Consider the following 15,620-nt stretch of genomic DNA (forward strand, 5'->3'; position numbering starts at 1 on the left):
TATGTTTTCTAATATATTTATCCTCTCAAATTGACCGAGCCTTATGTCCAACTTACAGTGGACAAGCTCTCTGTCAAAAAGGCTTCGAAATTTAAAACGACAACGGGATAGAAATGAGCTTTTCCGAATGTGTAAAAACGAAAGATGAAAGAGACGCACGTGACGAAATACATGACTGAAGGTTTAAAATATTGTCATCACCGACACTTCTCATACAGCCTTTTGCGGCGAGGAAACCTTTATTGCCACCATTTTTATAAAAAGCCTCACATCGTATTCATTGGTTGTTATCGTTCTGCGAGTACTGCGACTCTTTTTTACCTCTTTGCGGCACTCTGTCGGGGGATCGATACCGACTCTTTATCCTTCTAAACCCTCGCCTTCTGTTCTTCCACCTCTTTCGCCTTTCTCACTTCTGTTGGAAACTTCGAGGAGGTTTTGCTCGGGATCGATGCTTGTGACTTGCGGGGGCTCGATCGCGGAACCTGTTACGTGCGGCTTCATCTTCAAGCAAGTGAGTAAATTAATCTCCATTTCAATTGCTGCCTGAAATATTCAGTAGCTTAGAGCAGTGTCTCAACAGAGTGTATTTAGTAGTCTTTAAAGCTTAGCAGAATAGCCTTGAGCTTAATAAGATCTTAGTTGTTCACCTTAGAGGAAAATAAATAAGCATTTAACAGTGTATAGCTCAGAGCCTTGGATTAAATTAGGCGCCCTGGACACCGAAATTTGGTTCAGTCTATGCAGCAATTATTGGATAATTACTCGTTCCACAAGTTTTTCAGGTTTTAGGACTGATCCGTTCAAATTGATCTAAGGCTTGGCCCATGAATTTGTTTTAATATATCTATTGCAATCCGAAAAACTAAGGCTCTAAGAAAATTTGGCATGTTTGATTTTACGTGCATTCTCAGTGAATTTACTTATGAATTTGAAACAAATAAAGTTTTAACCAAATTTAGCGTGTTTGCCTCTACGCACATTCAAACGTTTTTGGTAGATAGAGAAGATAGAAGGGGAAACACGAAAATATTCTTCTTGTTTCATATGCCGTTCAAATAAACTCAAAATATGTGACTTAATGATAAAGAATATCATTTTGGGCAAATTTTCGTATTTAAAATGTCTTAGGGTTCAGAGTTCCCTAGCCTAGAATGATCGGGCATCTTGATTTCTCTGTTTGTGTTGCGAAGTTAATGTTTTCTACTTCTGGAGTGATTTGTCCAACAATTTGGTATGAGGCAAGTTTCGGATGTTCGTTTTTAGATATTCCTACGGGAATTATTACGTTTTGTTCTACCGCGGGAGAGTGAGAGAAATGTGTGGAAGATAGGGCCGATTGACTGATAATAGAAGCGTTGTGAGGATGGGCGATTTGCATGTTCTGGTTAGAGGTGCGTGGATGTTTTAAGCGATCTGTGAAATTGCACTGAATCGCAAAATGGACATAAATTTTATGATTGTGTGAGAACTTCATGAATGCACTACGGCAAGTCGAGCACCAACAACCTGCAAAAAAAGCTGTAAAGTTGTGAACATGCTACTAATCACTTGAATTTATTGCAAAATTTGAAGAGTTTTGGATGGGAGCAAAAATTCCATGAAAACACCAGAATTTGGAAACCTCAATAGGCCTGATCTAAGGCTGCTCTACCAACTGATGCGGACCAATGGTGGAGCAAAGTGAGAAGAGTTGAACACAATATTCGATGTGATCTGAAGACATCAAAACCCACTCTTGGGAATAAATTCCAAGACCAGCTGAATGAGCTTACATCAAAATTGCAGAGAAAAAAAAACTTCCTGGGCGACATGACAGTAAGGGAAACCCTGAAAACACAAGAGGAAGTTTAAAGAGAAGATTAAGTTGTTGACTTGTTCATTCTGTACACTCTTCAAGATTGTGTATGTATATATAGAGTACAAAGAGCCAAAATTAGAATATGCAAGATTAGCACAAGTGAAGTGCAAATCCTGCACACTTGGCTTTTCGAAATATAAGGGCAGTGCAACCATTAATATTCCTTTTGTGACACTTGCTACAATATTCTTCACGAGATTTTATGACACAAGATACCTCATGACACATGCAATTTTTCTTTGCAACCATTTGGTACAACATTCTTAACAAAGATTTCATGATACATGCAATATTCCCAATGACACTTGTAAACATCTATTCACTTTTATCACATGTTATTTTAACTGAACAGTTAAGCTTAACATAGGCATTAAGTCATGTACAAATTACAATATTTACAAGCACTTTTCACATTTTACTTTTTAGCCTTCGAGTTCTAATCAATCCCACCTTTATTTTCATAATTGGGCAAAGTGAATGTAATATATTCCATAACGATCTATTTTAAAAAGTGCTAACATCCTTCACTTTTTTCTAACAAGTCCTGAATTACTGATTTTTGCAAAATAGAGTTTGGGAAGTGATTAATAGTAGGGTGATATTTATGATTTGTAGTTGATAGTCTAAAGGTGGTTTTGATGCAAATGGTAATTTCGACTATATCTTTTCTGTGGAGTTTATTTTTATAGAATATAAGTGTAGCACCTCAGATTGTCGAAAAATTGTTGAGGGGTCTATGAAAGATTGTGATTGCAACCTTGATTATATATGTAAGCAAAGATGTCCATTGATGATTGCAAGACCAAAGGGGCTTTTGTGGAGACAACTTTTGGATGTGTCCCCAACATCAAAGTTTCTTTGTTTAGTGAAGCTTTAATAGAGTTGTCTCAACTATGTGTGCGATTCAAAAATTTGGTGATGAAATATGTTCCTTAAAGATTGTAGGTATAAGAAACAACTGCATTTGAGGTTGCTTTTATCCATGGGATTCCTCATTCTTGATTTGATTTGTAGGATTGCTATTCTTTGGAGGAGTGAGGAGGGTCAAAATAGAAGACGTTGGAGTACGTTATTGAGCATGGATAGGTGTAGTAGGTGTAATAGTCAAGGACACAATTGTCTTATGATTGATGTACTTATTGAACTAGTAGACATTGCTACTTGAGGGAATGTACAAAATATCAAAGGAGTTGTAGGATATTGATTGTAAATTTGTTGATGTTCAACCATTTGTAAATGTTGGCAAAGGAACCACTATTGTCATCCCATTGACTAATCGAACTTGTACATCATATCTCACATCGTTTTGGTTTAAAAGTCGTTATGTTGTTTATGTTGATCACAGTTCTTGTGCTAGATGTTAAGCCAAACTAAAGCAAATGTGATTTGGATTGGATCATTATATTGTTTGTCACCCATCTTGATGCTTTTAGGTTGGAAAAATAGAGAAATCAACTTACAAGAGTAGTATTTGTGGTAGGGCCCAGTTGGAGGATTTGGGTAAAAAACATCTCATGGCCAGTTTGAGGCCTTAAATGACATTTTTTGGGGGTAAAACTTTGCCACTCAAGCGTAGAACACCAAATGCTACTCTACACACAAGAGACCTTTCCAATGGTCTAAGAAAGATGTTAATTGGAGTTTGGATGCAAAAGTTATGCTTCTTATAAGTTGACATATCGTGATTGACCACCATACTTCTAGAGGATGCCACGTCAACCCTTGTTACTCATGGAAAAGGGGCTAGTCATGTGGGGATGATGAAGATGACTCTAGAAGGGTCAAATTGTAACTCATGTTGAGGGTTGAATGGGTCAAATTTAACCCCATGTTGACTATTGGGCCATGTTATAATGGGGCCACTAGGAGAAAAAAGGGTTCCATTCTATTTTCTTACGTTTTGTTCCATATTAGAGTAGAGTAACTAAGTGTGGATAGAGAGAGCATAACAGAGGGGGTTTATATTTTGTAGCAGCCCACAGGCCACAGTTCTTAGGGAACTCCATAGAGTGCCTTCTCTTTTGTATTTGCATCATTTCTATTCTAGACAAAAGAGAGCACAATAGCCTCACCTTCTAGTTGACTTTTCTCCCTAAAGAGGATCCCAGATCATATCTTGGTGTTCATTGTTCACTATTTTCTGCATTTTTATCTATTGCATGCAGAAGCATATAACAATAATTAATAAATCCAAAATTAAGGAAAATTAACCCTCATAGTATAGAATTCATATTTCAATCTATTTTTATTAGATTTGGTGTGACAAAATGTCCAATGGAATATCCACGACAACTTCCAAATCATATTGATATCAAAGTAGGTTTATTTGGGTATTTCGTAGGAAGTTGCAGGGAATTAAAATTGTTTAAGCAAAAAGTCATTAAACCTTAGCCATGGCCAATGAATTAGTTTATGATAACCCTCGAGATACAACAGAGGAGAGGTTTTCGTGGTTGGTAGCTCAAGTTGTAGATATAAACCATAATGTGAGGCTCCTCATGGTGGCACTAACCAATAAGCTCGACTTGTTTGGAGAAGATGGAGGTTCCAAGGCAAAGGGAAGATTGGAGGGGAGATCAGGCGATCAGGAAGAATTGGAGGAGTCCAGGAAATCTGAAAAAGAACAGTTGTGAACCATTCATAGTCTCTCTTCAATATAGAAGTGAATGGTGGATATTGGGCTGCATCAAGGTGAGATTGATGCTTTTTAATCGAATCGTCGGTTGCAGTAGTTAGAGGTTTTTTTTACTGTTCACCATATAGATGAGGAACAAAAAATTCATTTGCCCATTCGAGCATAAAGAGCCATGAGTTGACTTGGTGGGAAAACCACATGAAAACACTAAGGCTAGAGGGAGATCCTCTAGTAACTAAGTGGGAGGATTTTAGAAATCTCATAAAGTCCCAATTTTACCCCATTGGGTATGTAGAGGACCAGTGGATTTGATGGCATTACTTTAGAGTCTAGACAAAGACAAGGGGAAAGTGTATAGAAGTACACCACAAAATTAAGGATGATGTCAATAATGTTGGGTTTCTCTCCTATGAACCTAGATGTACTCACCAAGTATCTAGAGGGTCTACACAGTCATATGTCAAAGCAAGTGATCTTGTTCAAACCCAGAACGGTGGTTGAGGCTCGTGTAAAGACACAATACTTGGAAAGCATAAGTCAAAAGAAAGGACAGTTGAGTGGTTAAGGAGAAGGAACACTGGGAAGCTTCCTAAGAGGGGAAGAAGAAATGGAAAGGGGGGAAGGACAAGAAGACAATAGCCACAATACATTGGTGGAAAGATCCTAGCAACCACTATAACATTGATGGTCATAGAGAGAAGTGTTGGAAATTACATTTAGGTATCAACTCCAAGAATCAGAGGAAGGATGGGAAGAAGAAAAGTCTCATAGCCACAAATTTGAGCAATCACATGGAAAGCAACTTGGACATGGTGTTGGAAATACTGAGGGGGGTGAATCAATATTTCGTAGCAATTAGCAACTTATTAATCTTTTCAGAGTATTAGTTAATCTTTAGCAATATTTAACATTAACCAGTATCATATAGCAAAAACAGTAAACAACACCTCTACAATGCACAATAATCAAGATAGTGTACAAAGATATTTTTTAGGTGGAAAACCCCCTCCAGGTCAAAAACCATCGAACACTTTTTAATATTTGTCTTCTTCAAAAAGAATAATTACATCAAGATTTCAGCTCCAACTGAAGGAGGCTCCAACCCCCTGATTTACAACCTCCAACCTGTAGGATGCTTCAATACCCTATTTACCAATTGAAATTGGGAGGACGCTCCAACGCCCTAGTTCTTAGGTTCCAACCTGATGGATGCTCCAATACCCTATGTACCAGCTGCAATTGGATGGATGCTCCAACACCCTATGCAAGCTACAACCATCCCTAGCACCACCCTTCCACCTTGAAGTGTTCTTAGGCTCCAACTTGAAGGTGACTCCAATCACCTGCCTTTGACCACCCTGCCACTCTAATCAACATGTGGACCACGTTTCACAATTTTCAGACTGGATCCCATTGTGCTCTGAATCAATATAAGAAAGCTGTAATAAAGATTATGCTGCTCTGCTCTGTAAGGATATCACTGACAACTCCTGGCAGCCACACTACTCAACACTGCACCATCTGACCACTGCACTATCTTACTTCAACCACTGTTCACTGAACCAACATTTGCTCAATTACAATGCCAATCCAACTACTGCTCAATCTGCACATCAAACTGAAAATCTGCTTCTGCATCAACTGTAAACCCTAGCTGTACCAAAATCACAACTACACTTTTCTGTAATAAACAATCAATCCGATCTCTGTATTAGTCAATCATTTACACATGCAAACTGCAATGGTCAATGTCACTGTACTACACTGCTCTTGAATGAATATGCGTTCAAGGGCTCATAGGCAGTCAAATCAAATCACTTGTGCCAAACTAGTAATGATACTGCAAGTACTGGGCATTAATGTCTGATGATGGCACAATCCAAGATGCCTTAGGTCAACCCTATGACCTGCTTGCAATTGTCTCAAACTCTGCCCAAGGAGGGTTTACTAGCATGTCTTATAGCTTGCTCATATATTCAATGTCCTGGTACCATGTAAGGTCACTATTGTGTCAACACCTACTGCAATCATGAAAGGTCACTGTTCAAGGATGCTGTCACAAACCCACTGTAGTATAAAGCATGTCACTGTAACATAAACATTGTCTTACTACTGTCAAGTCACGGTTAAAATGCTCCAGGCAACAAGAGCACTGTTACTGTCTTTTTGACAATGCCAAATATCACTGTAGTCAACTCAATTCAAATTACTGTACTGTCTAATCATTTAACAATTGTACCGCAAAGTAATTATCACTGTCATATCAATGAACAAAACAATGTCACTGCTATATGTATCACTGTTTGTAGTTATACACTCTAACCTCCACTGCTCAAGGTCAAATGCTTCATAGATTCACTGTATAAGAATTTTGGCATATTTATGAAAAGTACTGTCATTGTCTGGTATAGTAAGTGTTCCTGTCAATGAAGTCAAGCATCAGATCACAGCATGGGTCACTTAACACCAAGAGCCACTTGTTGTAATGTTAATAACTGTCCAAGCAGCTGCTTGTTAAGTCAACTTCATGAATATTTAAGGCACTCTTGGACAAAACCACAACAAAATTCAAAATCAATGATTGGCTTAGTGCATTTGGTTCTTGAAGTTGTTCACTGATACACAATGAGATTGCGGCGAGAATCACTATCATATATTGACATATGAATTATTGACTCACTGTCAACACGGTCTTCTAACAGTATTACTGTAGATGCCTGTCATAGATATTAGAGTACTGCCACAACTTGTTAAGATTGTCAACAACCCTTCAATCATCAAATGTATCAAGGCCTAACATGAACTCTTACCAAATACCATATACAACGTTGATCCAAACCTATAATAAGTACTCAAAACAGGGCCTAGATAAGGGTTGAAACCATAGTATAGCTCCTGTAATGGAAGCCCTAATGAAGGGCCGAAGTCATAGACAATAAGGAGCTAACCACCATATCACATCAGCCTTAGTCCTTTGCTTGAATCAGGTCAACTTCCACGAGGACTCGGTGATCACAGGTATAAATACAGTCACATACGTGCATCAGACCTTGTAAATTTTAGGTGCTGTAACAGTGGTTTGATGCCCTAATAACTGAACATAAATTGGACCTTCAATCTTGAATATGCTAGCTGCAAGAGAGAGGATGAACACTTGAACCTACAAGAAAAAATATTCCCATATGAATCCTAATCCCAAATAAAAAATACAAACAAAAACCCTTGATTGATCTCTGTGTTAACTTCCTCAGGTGGCCGAAAATTTCAGAGAGGTTTTTCACATTATTATTCGTTAAAGTTCATATGTTGGGAGGGAGTTGAAGGCTTCTTTTATAGGGATATCTTGAGTTGAGAGGGGCTTCATACAAGTAGATGTTGGAGGGCCTTTATAAGTCAAACATTGGATTTTAAATGCCTTGTAAAGTAAGGAAGGCAGCTGCCCCTTCTTGGTGGATGAAGTTTGGGTTTCTCCTTTTAATCGATGAAGGATACTTCCTAAGGGTGCATAGCACATGTGATGCCCTTCCTTAAAATGATTTCTTCACAAAACAAGATGAATAACCTTTATCCTAAATGTTTAATGACCAACAACCAATGAATGTGTGGTTATGTCACCACCCCTTGGGGTTTTAGCCCAAAAACTGAGGTCATCAACTTCAAACTTGAATATCTCTCAAACCAAGAGTATCCATTGCCGAGGATCTCCAAGACAAACGCAATGATTTGCCACTTCAAAAACCTCCGACAAATTCGGGGTATGTCCATTGACTAGGGAACCCAGACCTAGAACTTAGGATTTCCAGCCATCCAACATTGGAGCTTCCAACTTGATGTAATCCAGACAAATATAAGAAGCATTCATTAAGTGTTTGACATCAATGGTTGGTGTTTTAGTCAAAGTCAAACCTCAGGGTTGACATCAATGACAACACCATTCAACACATGGAAGAGAATGAGATGACCAAACTCTTCCATATAAAGATATATGTTAAGAAGAAAAAAATTGATGCTTTGTTTGACTCGGGATCAGAGGCGAATCTCATTGCAATAGATTTGGTCAACAAATTGGAATTAGAGGTTCGAGATCATCCTAGCCCATATCCATTGGGGTGGGTAAATAAGGAGGCAAAAATCAAGGTAACAAAACAATGTAAAATAAAATTTGCTATAAGTGCTTATTTTTTTGATGAAGTAGAATTGGATGTAGTTCCACTTGATGTATGTGGAGTGGTGGTTGGGAGTCCTCATATGTACATGGGGGATGCAATCTTCATGTAGAGAGCTAACTAGTGCCAACTCATCAAGAACTAAGAATCCTTCATCATCAACGCGCGCAAGGGTAAGTTTAAAATTTTGCTAGTAAATGCAAACCAAGCTAAGAACCTATGTAGAGAGCTAACTAGTGCCAACTCATCAAGGACTGAAAATCCTTCATCATGAACGCGCGCAAGGGCAAGTTTAAAATTTTGCTAGTAAATGCAAACCAAGCTAAGAACCTGATTAGTTCTAGCAAAAATTATGTTTTAATGTTTTTAAGAGAAACTTAGTCTATAGAAGGGTTAACGAGATCAAAGGCTTTCTTGGACGGGCGCACTAAGGAACAAAGGCAACAACTGGAAGAGTTGCTATAGGCATACAAGGGGGTGTTCCATGATCCTAAAGGGCTACCGCCCAAAAGGGAAGTGGAGCACAAGATCCAACTATTGTTGGACTCTCCGTTACCAAACATTGTGTTGTACAAGTAGTTTGTTCTAGAAGCAAGTCATGTGAAGAAGTAGTTGTGACAATTGCTAGAGTAGGGTGTTATTTGACCAAGTACCTCACCAATCATAATTGTGCTAAAGAAGGATGGGACTTGGCGAATGTGCATTGATTACAGAGAATTAAACAAAATTATGCTCAAGAACAAGTTCCACTTACGTAGGATTGGTGACCTGTTGGACTAGTTGCAACAAGCAAAATATTTCACCAACCTGGATTTAAAATCAGGGTATCACCAGGTGTGAGTCAAAGAAGAAGATACCTAGAAGACTGCCTTCAAAACCATACAAGGTTTGTATGAGTGGTTAGTGCACTAGCTATGTTCATGATATTAATGAATGATACACTGCGCCCATATCTAGATTCATTTGTTATTGTTTAAACTTTATATACATAATATATTTGTTACAATGCTCACAGGGAGGAGCACATCTCACATTTGATGGCGGTGCTAGAGACATTGAAGAAGCACCAATTGCTGGCAAATCTCAAGAAGTGCGAGTTTGCACAATAGTCTTTGTTGTATTTAGGCTATGTGATTGGTGGAGGGAAGCTTAAGATAGACCTTGCCAGGATGGAGGCCATCTTGAAGTGGTCGATGCTTATTGATGTTTCCAAGGTCAAGAGTTTCGTTGGGGTGGCACAGTACTTGAGGAAATTCATAGCCTCATTTTTCAGTAGTAGTCACTCCACTCCATGCCATAACAAGGGTGGCAGGAGTTTCTAGTGGGGGAAGAGTCAATAGAAGGCCTTTGAGGCGATGAAGAAGAAAATCAGTCGAACACCGGTTCTTGCATTGCCAAATTTGCTATAGCCCTTTGAACTTTGAAGTGGAGATGGATGCGAGTGGGTATGTTGTGGGAGTGGTCTTGATGCAGGGAGGAAGGCTTGTATGCTACCATTCTGAAGTGTTTCATAGGGTGGTTCTCACTACCCTACTTACGATAAGGAGCTCTATGCCCTGTTACATGCTGTCAAGAAGTGGAAGGCAAATAGTCATCCACACAGATTGGCACTTGCTATAGTACTTGCAGGCCCAAAGTAAGTTATAGCAAATCAAGCATTACAGGTGGATGGGGTTTTCACTGCAGTTTCATTTAGTGATCAAGTACAAGAAGGGTAGCACAAATAGGTTGGAAAACATGCTTTCGAGGCCACCCACGTAAACGATCACAACTTTGGGAACTCTGATGCACATGGAGCCTTTTACCCATGATCCATACGAAGAGGCATATACAGAGGATGCAGACTTCAAGGAGGTGTTTTGGCAGTTGTAGATTCAAAGTCATGTAGACAATGGAGATAACACAATTGACTATCATATTCACAATGGGTTACTATGTAGGCTAGACAAGTTATGTGTTCCTAAAGGTGTGCAACTATAACTAATAATAGAGGCTCATACCTCCAAGCTTGTAGGGCATTTTGGTGTAGGGAAAACAATGGTCAATTTACATAGGTATGTGTTATGGCCCAAAATGCAATATGTTGCTAGGTTCATAAGAAGATGTATGGTTTTTTGTGCCAACAAGCCTTGTAACATGAAAGAGGGTCTATACCATCACTTACCTATACCCACTTGTCCTCGGGAAAAAATTTCCATGGACTTTGTGGGATGTTTACCAACAACCAGGAAGGGACATGACTACCAGTTTGTGGTAGTTGATAGGTTCAACAAGATGTGCATTCTCATGCCCTTTAAAAAGACCATCAGTGGGCAAGAAGTATCAAATTTGTTCTTTGGATAGGTAAGGGTGCACTTTGGAATACCAAGGAGCATCGTTTCAGATAAGGAAACTAGATTTCTTAGTGCATTTTGGACTACATTGTTGAAGAAGATGGACACAAAGTTGAAGAGGTCTACAACATTCCGTTTGCAGACAGATGGGCAAACAAAGTAGTCAACAAGACTTTGGTGCAGCTTTTGGGGGTATATAATCAGAAGCATCCAAAGACATGGGATGAAAATCTGAAATCCCCATCTAAAACTTTCTTTGGATATTTTCCACCTTTAGCTTTGGATATTGCATATGGACAACAAGGAGGACTGAGGGAGGATCTCACATCGGATGCTTTATGGGTAGAGAAATTTGTTGAGAAGATCAAGCAGATCCATCTGCAAGTACAAGAGGCATTGAAGAAATGACAAGAAAAGTACAAGGCTAGGCATGATCAACATAGAACAAAGAAGTTATTTAGAGTGGGAGACAAAGTATTCTTACATTTGAACAAGGAGAGGCTATAGGGTCTTGGTAAGAAAATCAAGGTTGTGTGTTATGGTCCTTTTCAAGATATTAGAAAAGGTGGGAAATGCCTACTGATTCAGTCTACCCCCATACATGTTCATTTACTAAGTGGTGAATGTGGAAAATATGAATTCTATGAGCCATCCATGCTAGATCAAGAAGAGGAGCAGGTCCTACCTTCCATAAAGGACTTAGCTCCAGATGCTTAGGCAAAGTTGATGGAGTACAATTTTGCATAAGAGGGCCAAAAATACAAGATATGTGCAACATGAACTTTGGAAGATTGGGTTGAAAGGATGGCTTCTAGGAAATGTTAAATGGTACTCCAAGAAGAAGTAGAGGAAAAATTTCTTCACCACATTCAATAAAAGCTTTTGAGAACCAAAAGCCTCCCAAAATGGGGAGGTGTGATTTGGATTGGATCATTATATTGTTTGTCATCCATCTTGATGCTTTTACGGTGGAAAAATAAGAGAAATTAGCTTATAGGAGTAGTTTTAGCGGCGGGTCCTAGTTGGAGAATTGAGGTTAGGAACCTTCTGGGACCAATTTGAGGCCTTAGATGACATATTTTGGTGGTAAAATTTTTCCACAGAAGTGCAAAATCCCTTGATGCTATTCTACACATAGAGACCTTTCCAACAATCCAAGAAAGACGTCAATTGAAGCTTGGATGCAAAAGTTATCCTTCCCCGAAGTTGACATATTGTGATTGACCACCATAATTCAAGAGGGTGCCACATCAACCCTCATTGCTCATGGAAAAATGGGTTAGCCATGTTAAATTTCCTTGAAATTTTGCAACTGCTATGATGAACAATTTGAAACTAATTCCTTTTTCACTAAGACACATAATTTCTCAACACTAAAAGCATCAGAGTTAAATTCAGAGATAAAGAACAAAATCACACATGGGACACAATAATTTTCATGGGAAACCCAATTGGGAAAACCCTCTTCTCGTCATAGAATTTTATTGAAAGATTTTTGAGCATATGAATTTCTTACAAGACGATGTTGTTCCACTCGAGAACACACTTGTTCTCACTGCTTGGACTAAGCTTGAAACTCCTTGCAATCCTCTCGACCTAGCTCCTACTTCCTTGCGCAATTCAACCCCTATTTCCTAGCGCTGGAAATCTCCTATTTCCTAGTGTAATAGTGGCTCCTATTATTTAGGAATTCCTCCTAAATCCTAGTGCTAGTCTGCAAGGAAGTCTCCTTCTCAATTTTGCATATAGGCTCCTCCTTAATATGCTCTCTCAACAAGATGTTCTCTCACACACACAAACTTGTGCATATGAGAATGATACAAGGATGTGCCTTCGTAATCCTTTTAAGCAATTCCATCATGCTATATTTGGCAAGTGCGAATTTAGAATAACAATTGTGATTGATAAGTTAACTGAGTTCGAACTAAACTCTCTCCACTCAAAACTTTGGAGTTATAACTAATCTTTGCCTCAATTGAAACTGAAGCTTCCAACTCATCTTATCCGAAACTAGGATTGCCTGTTAGAAGTCTGCTAAATTGCTCCAACTCCATGCATGAATTAACTACTCCATGAACTCATCCTAACACCAAGAACTCGTGCATGCTAAAAGAAAGACTGATCGAGGTCTTTCTTGACTAAGGCACAAGTCAAGAAGACCTTCCCTCACTATAATTTCAACACTCCCTATTAGCGAGGAAGGTGTTTCTGGAAGAACCTCTTCCCCCTGGATCTGTCTCCAACACTACCATGTTCTTTGCTGTTGTAATTGCTCCCTGTGAACTAGAAGACTTCCCTGCATTCTTCTGCGAAATTTGATTTGAAGACTTGTTCTTCCCAACAATGCTTTGCGAGTCTACCGCCTCAGTCATAAGTTCCATGTACTCGGTTTATCTCGGTGACTGCTTACTCTGCTTGAATGTGGTATCGGAAGATCCATCTCTTTCCTGATCCCCCTTAAACAAATATTTTACCCACTTGGCTCAAACTCTCTCTATACTGGGAGTCACTGACTGAGTGGCTGCCTCCACTCATCTTGGGCTAAGCTCCTCATCATCTTGTTGGTCAACCCAACTGCTAACTAGCTGAGACTTAAACTGAGATACTGGCTGAGGCTCCATCTTGAGAGCTCTATCCTGCTCTCGCTCAACTATCACTTGTCTATTTTGAGAACTTCCTGCCTTGCTGCTCAAGGTTGCACCTGTCTCAACCTGTAGTAAGCACAAATTCTTCTTCCTTACACTTATTTGCTTCTTACATCTAGAAGCTAAGTGCTGGAGGTAAGCCTTACCTCTGCTGAAGATGACATCATAACCCTTGTGCTCCAGGGTAGCTACCGAAACAAGATTCTGCTTTAGTCCTGGAACATAGAGGATATCTCTGAGATGGAGAGGATTACCTGAATCCCTCTGAAAATTGTCAGTACCAACTCCTCTAATTGCATACATACCATCATCTCCTAGCTCGATTTGAAACTGCATGTTCTTCTCCTTCAGGTCGTTGAAATACTTCTTGGTCCTGGTCATGTGGAAGGATGCTCTTGAATCAATATACCATACACCGTTGTTTGTTGAGCTTTCCATGCAAGTAATCAATGAGAAATCTTTCTTGAATTGGGCAAAAATCGCATCTATCTCTGTTGATGCAGCTACATGATCCTTCCTAGATTCCTTCTTCCTGTTAGGACACTGTTGGTCAAAATAGTCATTGATGTCAATATGGCATTTGTGGAGATGGCAAATATTCTTGTGATGACCCTTTTGTGGTGGCATGTATATCCTTATGTTGAATAATGCTCACGATGCCCTAGGGAAACCTTAACCCTAATCCTATGTGTATTAATGAAATGCTTGCATTAATAAGTATACCCATGATGCATGATCTAATGAGCCCTAGATGCCCATGATCTATCTTGGATGATCTAATGATGCATGATGATGAATCCCTTACATGAAACCCTTCTACTCATTGATGAAAGCCCTTGTCCTTGTATGATGCATGATTAAATGTTGATTGGCAAATAGGATGCCCTAAGCCCTAAATATCTTGTTAAATAATGATTCCCTAAAGATGCCCATATCATAAAAAGCTTGAAGGCCTAAGACCATGAAGAAGGAGCCCTAGACATAAAATCCTAATGGCTGCCATAAATAAAATAATGACAGTTTCACAAATATAACTTTCTTGGTGGTAAAATGACCTTATTTAAGGAAGGACTTGGCATAAGCTCATAGAGGACATTTTCCCCTTTCCAACGAGCTATTACACGCTCTCTAACTCTTCTTAGATTGGGAGAAAATGATTCTTTAAGTTTAAAAAATATAATTGAAGGCTAACCGACCTAAGCCGACTTGTACGCTAACATGTTCCATCAATAGACGCGTATTTTCGTCTCAAGATCAAAACTAGTATAAATAAGGGTTCAAACACTTCATTTTCATTATCAATTTAAGTGGAAAATACAAAAATAAAAGAGGAAGCCGAGGAGATAAAAGGGAGATCAAAGAGATTATTGTTTGGGCTGATCAAATTCCCTTTGTGGACCCCAAAATCCAAAATGGGGCACCAAGGGTAGTCTCTTGGGTCTCCAACTGCTCAAAATGTCCATCTCTGCTCCAACATTGAGGGCTTTCTAGGTGCTACTAGGCCTCCTAAGTCTTTGAAGGTGAGACCATCCTGATCTGGGATTTGGATCAACTGCCATGTCTCAGAGAGTGCTAAGGCCGACCTTGGGGCATGCTGGTCTAGGTGCATCATCTTGAAGAATCATCAAATGTAGTGCAAAGTGGCAGAACGTCTTGGGTGCAGAAGGTTTCAAGGGTAGGTGTGATGTGCTGCTGCTACTTGGAGACTTAAGGCTCTCAACGGTTCACCTGTGGGTGCCAATATACTTCTATGGGGCCTAAGTACCTATTAAAGTTTGGGCTAGATAATTCTCTGCTGTAGATAATTACAATTTTCAACATTTTCACATTATATTCACCCCATTACATCATATCATCATGTAGAGAGAACAATAACATCAACAATACAACAGAATAGTAAAGAACAATAGAAGAAAGTCATACACAATAGAGACACCAAAATTTAGGTCAGAGATCAGGGCAAAACCCAACCAGATTCTT

At 39.1% G+C, this 15,620-nt stretch overlaps 1 protein-coding gene across 4 annotated transcripts in view; it reads left to right on the plus strand.

Moving 5' to 3' along the window:
- The first annotated feature begins 255 nt into the window (after positions 1-255).
- The window catches only part of LOC149140189 (serine/threonine-protein kinase EDR1-like), a 499,775-nt gene continuing 484,410 nt past the window's right edge, over positions 256-15,620 (plus strand). For 3 of the 4 annotated variants that reach the window (XM_089447023.1, XM_089447024.1, XM_089447025.1), the window contains exon 1: positions 256-514. The gene's annotated coding sequence lies outside the window, so the exon portion shown is untranslated. The remainder of the gene's footprint in view (positions 515-15,620) is intronic. The other variant, XM_089447022.1, reaches the window with a different exon arrangement.

Source organism: Pinus tabuliformis, chromosome X (assembly GCF_031772625.1).
Source record: "Pinus tabuliformis cultivar Carrire ecotype Pingquan chromosome X, CPIR1, whole genome shotgun sequence".
NCBI classification, from domain to species: domain Eukaryota; kingdom Viridiplantae; phylum Streptophyta; class Pinopsida; order Pinales; family Pinaceae; genus Pinus; species Pinus tabuliformis.